The 7,949-nt window shown below is 43.4% G+C and overlaps 1 pseudogene; it reads right to left on the minus strand.

Annotated features, from left to right (window-relative positions):
• Positions 1-112: 112 nt before the first annotated feature.
• LOC128425909 (crystallin J1B-like) lies at positions 113-7,736 on the minus strand (annotated as a pseudogene).
• Between the last annotated feature and the right edge of the window lie 213 nt (positions 7,737-7,949).

Below are 7,949 nucleotides of genomic sequence, written 5' to 3' on the forward strand. Positions count from 1 at the left end.
GGGGAAGAGAAGAAGGAAACCTGATGAAACCTGACTGCAGAAAACTGAATCTCCCCAAGGCAATGCAGGGAAATCCTTTAAGTCCACTCGAAAGCAGAGAAAAGATAATGGAAGCATTCAAAAGTTCTTTAGTCATTTTTTTAAATCTTTTGTCTTACAATGCAGCTGTTATAGATAAATTTGTCTCGTGTCCTCATCACAACACGAAAAAAACACACTTTCCTGCATGAAGCGTCTTTGACAAAGCAAACAGAAGTTTCAAGTTTCATTCAGTCCAAGACTTTAAAATGAGACTGTCATGAGCTGCCGTGTGAAAGTACTGCAATACAGCAAAGTCTCTTAAAATGGCTTTGAAAGAGAAATCATCAACAGGGTTTGTTTGAGTCGATTTCAAAGCTAAACTGCATCTGCTGACTTTTTCTGGACGACGTTCTCAGCCAACTCCAGCAGCCGCGGATATCTGAAAGTCCTCTTCAGCCAAGACTCTGGGATTCCCTGGAGACCGATCTGAAAGCACCACACAAGTTCTTTATTTCAACCACATCAGCTCACTGTCAAACGTATCAAACACACATCCACGACCGAGGACGACAACATGCAAGATGGTGAATTTTCATGTGCTGCTCTCACTTCCCTGGCTCGACCCAAACTGCAGGGAAGCATGTGGCTCCCTGATGTGACTGAATATGAGGACTAGTGTGTTGCAACTGGTAAAGAAAGAGTCAACAGTGGGAATCATATTGGAACCCAGTTGGTGCACTACTGTAAAATAAATAAAACTCACAACTTGTTTGTGTCAGTATTTGGTATTCTAGGTTGCGACATGCAAAACATAATGTTTTTTAGCCTTTATAGACAATCTTAAAATGTTTATGTGTGTTATGTGCCTGGTGTAATAGAATGTAATAGAGTTTTTCCAGTTTGGGATCACTATAGGTTGAAGGATTCATCCCTCCCTCCCTCCCTCCCTCCCTCCATTCGTCTATCCATCCATCCGAGTATTTGCCTCGCAGCCCCACGCCCCCACAGTACCTGTGCCCCTAAACAGGCTCCTATGAAGGAGGCTCGGCTGGCGGTGCATCCCCCGCAGCGCATGGTGTCCCTGACCGCTTCATCCAGCTGGGTCAGCGTCAGGACTCCGTGTAGCGCTCCCTGGAACGCATCGGGCAAAACTTGGACAAGAACAGATTCAGAATCAGTAGGGCAGGGTGAGAGAAACGATACAGAAACAGATCAGAGGGTCAAATCTGTTTAAGTGTGAGTTAGCACTGTCCCATACAAGACTAGAATTGCACTCAATAGAACATATACCTCTGCCAAAGCCAAACAGGCCCTTTCATTTAAAACAAGCCATATTTGTTGATGCACAGTGGCTGAAAAAAGCCCTGCACCCCCTACGCCCTCTCATGGGAATCCATCCTGTAGCTGCTGCACGATCTTGCTTAGTAACAGACAAATGCAAATGAAAAACATAACCTCCTCGGCGGAAGTAATAAAACCACCAGAACAGATCTGGAGAGCAGATCTCTTCTTCATGTGCACATTAGGTGTCTCAGGCTTTCGTCCTTGTAAAACGTGAGACGCCGACCTCAGCAGGGGAGGAGGGATGAAGAGGAAGGAGGAGGGAGACCATTAAGTCAGGAGATCAAAAACCCAAAGGATCTACCTTAAGGGAGAGGCCACGTAGGCTGTGTGCCACGTAAACATGCTGCTGCCACTGACAGGACTCACCTCATGTGTTTGTGAACACAGCAGGTATGAGCTGCTGGGACGTCTTCCCCAGGTTCTCCTTCACCTGGTGGAGTTGTGCTTTGGCAGAGATACAAGGAGAGAGATAAAGACAAATACCAAAACCCAAATTCACTAAATTATTTTACAGTTATTGTAGAAGAAGTGTAAATGCTTTAAAAATACAGTAAATTACCTTTATACCTGTAAATGTTAAATGAAACTTAAACCAAAATACAATGAACGAAAAAACAAAAGCACTAAAACAAAAGTTGTAATTCTTGAATTAATTTAATTGGATTATTAAATAGCTTAATGGTCTTGAAAGTTAAATTAGATTAAATTATATATAAAAATAAATGCAAATCCTCATGCTTTTATGCATTAGTATTTATTTTACTGTAATTTGATCGTAAGTGTTGCTGCCAGACGTTTTCATGATTTTTGAGATGCCTGCTGTGAAAACACACACCAGCTGTCTTTCCCATCTAGATTGAAACAGTTTGTTTTGGTTTCCAAAAGATAACTTTTGTAAAAATGTTTTCAAAGATAAAAATCCTCCTGCACAGAGCGAGCTCCTTGTGTTTTCTCCACTTTACCACATTTCCCATAAGACCTGCTGGTTTATGAGCTCGGTGTTTTGTCCACCTCTCCCTCTGTTTGTTATAATCAAGAATGAGAGAAGAATAAAAACAAACATATCATAGATCCTAAGACCTCACAAAAAGCCATCATGATGGAAGACATAAGTTATACTTCAATAAAAATCTTCACATTTTGCCAAGAGATGGGAGGATGGATACCAGGCTCATCACGGTTGTTATCATATAAATATGTCATTATCATTATTATTCATTATCATATTATATCATCATTACTCGGCTACAGAAACGAGTCAATGACCTGCAGCTCACTTCTCTTTTCCTGTTACATGACAACACAGATTAATAGATCTCAGTCCATCTCATTGGTTTGTTTGGCAGAAAAACAGAAATGCAAAAACAACAGCTTTGGGCATTTTTTGCATTTACGGACAGAACAGTGTAAGTGTGAAATGGAGAGAGAGCAGGAAGACAACATTCAGCCCTGGTCAGGATCAGAAGCTCTGGCGTTTGCAGTTTGGCTCAAGTCTCAGAATGCGGAGCCCCACAAACAACTTTCAGGTTTATAGGTCCTACCAAGTTTAAAAAATAAATAATTTCTAGTGTTCCAAAGTCCAAAGAGCACTCTCCCTACCCCCACTGTCTAAGTGCCCCTGAGCAAGGCACCTTACTCCCCCAACATCTGCTCCCCGGGCGCTGTGCATGGCTGCCCACTGCTCTGTGTGTCCTGTGATGTTCACCAGATGGGACAAAAGCAGAAGACAAATTTCCCTACTCTGCATGTCGTGTGATTGTGCATGTGTTTGGGATCAATAAATGTATCTTATCTTATCTTAAGTATTAAGCTAAGAAATTCAGATCAAAGCAGCTTTAAAGACACATGTTCCTTACCGATGACGGCCCGGTCCAGCTCCTGAGGGTTCTGTCTCTTTGGGTCATTCATCTGAGCCAGAACTGCATCCAGAGCATTGGGATCTGGACCATTCAGAATGAAATGCTCCAAAATCCTAATAAAGCCAGACAGACAAAGGGTTTCTCTCATTCCTAAACTGCATCAAGCCGTCAGTTTCCACAGATTCAGACCCAGCAGCTCTTTCAGCTTCAGTGTAACTACTGTATTTCTTCTGATCAAACACAGATTGTGAGACGGCTGTGACTCTTACCTCGCTGCAGCCAGAGTCACAGCCACACACATGTCGTCGTTCTGCGTGACCCGTGTGGCTTTCTCCACTTTCTCCAGCATCTCAGGCCGCCCGGCGAACATGGCGACCACTGGAGCCAGCTTGGTGACGCCGTCCATCTGACAGTCCACTTCACAGCCTCAGAAAACAAACACATGTGCAGACATTATGCAACAACCAAAAGACACAATTTTAAGACGTGCGACTGCTCTCTTAAGGATTTCAGTAGGAGGATCATAAGACTGTTCATAACCAAGGAGTCCAGTGTGTGACTTTAAATATAGGGAAAAGTGAGGACAATTCAAATTAACTTGTTCTTGAATTGTATCCATATATTTCAAATAATACATATATGCACAATATACAGTATGTATGCAATCATATGACTGATGATGTCGATTGTCAGTTTTTATATTCCTAAATTGTCATTGCCTCACTGTAGAATTTATATTTTTTCTGTACTTATATTGGTGCACAACACTTGCTCTTACAGCCAATAGGAGTTTGAATCTTTCACAGTGCATTACAGATGTCCTCATGCTGAATTAAACCAAACACAGGTAGTTGAATACTCTTAAAATAAAGTGGAGTTGAGAGTTTAATCTGTGGCTTTTCCTTCATTTATAATTATGTGCAGTTTCTCCCAATAACCAGGTGGAGGTGCAAAATATTTGTTTTGATTTAATTGAGGAACTGCACTCATCTTGATGACTGAGCGTCTCTCACGTCCAGATGTCAGGGCATGACAGATGTGTTCATGTAGTTTTCATGTTCTGCTCTTATGGTCTGTACCAGTTTCCTCTTTGCCAGCGTCCACGTTCCTGATGAAAGCCTTCAGGCTGCTGTTCCTCCACGGGCCATCGATGGGCAGCACGGCTTTGGGACCTGACAAATTGAAATAACAGATATTTTATGTTGAACTATTTATTGACTGGTTTTAACAGCTTCATCCGTATTGACAGATTATATGGGGAGTTTGGCTGCAGGACCAAATAGGACATTGACGTTTCTCTTCCCTCTGCCTCTTCACTCATGAAGACTTTCACTGTCCATGATGATGACCCAACGCAGACATAAAGCTGCCTGCCGTTTACTGCACCCAAAGGTGCCCTGTGCTGTTATGGTATTTTATAACAGCTCTGTGTTTATATGATATCCTGACGGTAAAAAATATCCACAGCGCTGGTCAGCAGCTTGGACAGGGAAGTCTGACTGTATGGAATATTTTTATGGAGAGGGAGTTTCCCACTGGCAGACAGGAAAATCATTCTGTTATAGACAGTAACAGAGTCACTCACATCCTTTTATGCTTGAATACAGTTTTTTCGGTCTTCTTTGGTCCCGTTTGTGGGACTAATAAAGGATTATCATATCTTATCTTAATACTCGGCATGTCGTGTGGTTAGATGGACAGGTACTGTACCTCCTTCCTTCCTGTAAGGGTCATTGAGAGGCAGGTCGTAGACGGTTCCTGCACCAAAGAACTTGTAGATGCGCTTGGTCAAGTCGTCCACGTCGACATCTGCCAACACAGGATGCACTGTGTCAGAAATCAATCATGCGGCTTCACCAGCAGCATCGAACGTCACGCTGCTGGTTTCGCAACTGCCCCCGGATTCAGTAAAACATCCATAGAGCGCATTAGGCCCACTAAGATGGAGGCTGTAGACGACTGTAACAGCCATAATTAAATAAGAGCAGGAAGACTGTCACATTGTATGTTGATGTCTCTAAACACATTGTTTTACAGGAAGGAGACAGGAAGAGGTCTGTGGTCTTCCAGGGCATGAAGAGGTAAAACCTGTCTCACATAGCGTGTGGGCAACTTCAGGCAATGATGCAACACTTCTGGCCTCCTCATGGCCCAGACAAAATGGATGTGAACCTGAATTTTGCTACGTGGTACATTGTGAATGTGGCTCAAATAGCACAATACTAATTTGGGTTGACATGTGGTATTGCTATGGTTTTGTGGCTCAGATCTGGCAAGCCAGAGTGGACCACCTTGGTGCCACCATTCTATGTGGCATGTGGGCTGGATGTGGAATGGAGGCCAAATCTGGGCCACAACAATGTTGCTACATGGGCTATGTTTGTAGAGCTTGTTGAGGTGAGGAATAAAACACGAGGAAAAGACAAATGTTTGGAAGCAAGTCGTCTCTGGTTTCTCTTTCCTGTCTATATCCAAGGGCTTGGTCTTTCAGTTTGAGAGCAGGACTGATTTCAAAAAACATTCTCATCAGTATAAATGCTGTATGACCTGCTCCCTTAAAGTGATACCAAAGAATCTAGATCACCGTGTGGTTTCTGTCTGCAGTAGAGATAAAACTTGCCTTCTCTATGTAAGTGGATGGGACATGGATCAAACAAAAGAGTAAAATACATGTCAAAATACACCTAAAAACTACATCTATATACGACATGTACAGTCTCTGGCTGTCTGGGTGGATCTCGGTACCTCCACACTGACTCAGTGTCTCGAGCAGGACAAACGCCTGGTCTCCGTAGCAGGTCTGCTCTCCGGTTGTCCTGAGGTAGAAAGGGTTCGCTGACTGAGGCCTGAACTCGGGACACGGCTCCAGATCAGACAGAACGTCCCTGAGCCGGTCTGGATTGTAGATCCAGTGCATGGGCTGGGCTGTATGGGCGAGGGGCACGCACACACACACACACACACACACACACACACACACACACACACACACACACACACACACACACACACACACGCACACACACACACACACACACACACACACACACATAGAAGGAAATGGTGGAGCATTCAATAGTTTTCTTTTCCTGATGTGTTTGACATGACCTACTGTACATACAGTCTGTCGATAGTAGATAGCATGGAGCGGGGGGCGGGGGGGGGGGGGGGGGGGGGATTGTGTGTTATGCTGGCTCCAAACAACAATAACATGTTAAGCTGTGTGTGAATGGATGAATGGAAACAAGCATAGGCTGCTGTGTCAATGTGTGTGTGCGAATGGATGGATGTCACCTGTGGTGTAAAGTACTTTGACTAGTTGTTAAGAGTTGAGTGGGGATGTATTAATGGCAGTGGTGGAGAACATTTTTTCCATTTATTTCTATTTTAACTTCAGTAAAGAAACTTTGAGTACTTCCTCCACTACAGATGAACACAGTTATCTACATAATACATACAGATCAGTGGTTTGTGGTTTGATGAGAATGATGTGTGGAAGTTAAACAAAAGTTCCTCTTGGTTCGCTCAAGTTTGTCAGAGCAGCTACTGCAGAAACTCTGCTTTCATAACCGGTCGACATGGAGACTTGTACAAGTCAAGGCCCCGCCCCTGTGCTTTATCAGCACGCACACACTCTGCTATTATGGAACTGATAACGTTTCTGGTCACGACTGAAGAAAACAACGACCAACGCTGTTGAAAATTCATGGTGTATTAAAATTGACTGCACTGGATCCTACATGAAGACTGAATGAGGCGGATTTGTCCTGTTGCTGTAATTAACTCAGTATTGGTTGTTGTTGTATTGTCACTGAAGTCACAGTTTATCTTACCTGCTGCATCTGCCACTGCTGCCCCGATGATGGCCCCCGTGGCCCTCTCCGACACACTTAAGGCCATCTGCTTTCACACTTACACACACACACAGACACACACGCACACATGCACACACACACACACACACACACACGTACACACACACACACATGCACACACAGACATATAAACTAATGAGCTAACACCTTTTCATGCTAAATTAACACAAAAATGCTGTTGGCAAATTACAAAAGCTCTAATTTTCATTAATGAAAACAAAGCTTATAATTGTTGTTGGAAATGGTTTAAAATGCTGTTCTCAGTGTTAAAAATGATAACAAAACTAATTAGTAATTACGTTTTTCTATTCCGTAATGAAATTCTTATTGTGGAGTCAGTCCTGCCCTCTTCCTGCTCTAAATCATTTATTTAGTTTCAGCTCAAAATTGTTACGCAACACCACATTTATTCAATGACCTGACATCTGGTAGAAAGATGAGATAATGTATTCGTCTCACAGAGGGAACATTTGGCTGTAATTTCATGCCTTCATACCTTGGAAGTCCTCGAAGTCCTCGAGTGCCGTCGAAACAAAACGCACACTTGTTTATCGTCAGCTCGGAGCCTCGTCTTCACCTTGTAGCATCCACTGGAAAATGTTTTATTAAGCCGTGTCGGTTTCTTTACAGGGTGGAGACGGGGGGGGGGGGGGGGGGGTACCATCAGGCCTGTGATAAGCACACGCAGGGCGTTTTTGGAGGAGGCCCAGGAGGAGGTGAGAACACTGGACCAATTAGCAAAGTAGATTTTTAAGACATTTCATCAACAAAGTGTCAGCGGTAGATGGTGGGTCGGTTTTGGCACTGCGGCTTGAGACATGAGGTGACTTGATTTATTATGTTATGGGGT

The sequence above is a fragment of the Pleuronectes platessa genome, chromosome 20, assembly GCF_947347685.1.
Source record: "Pleuronectes platessa chromosome 20, fPlePla1.1, whole genome shotgun sequence".
NCBI lineage: Eukaryota > Metazoa > Chordata > Actinopteri > Pleuronectiformes > Pleuronectidae > Pleuronectes > Pleuronectes platessa.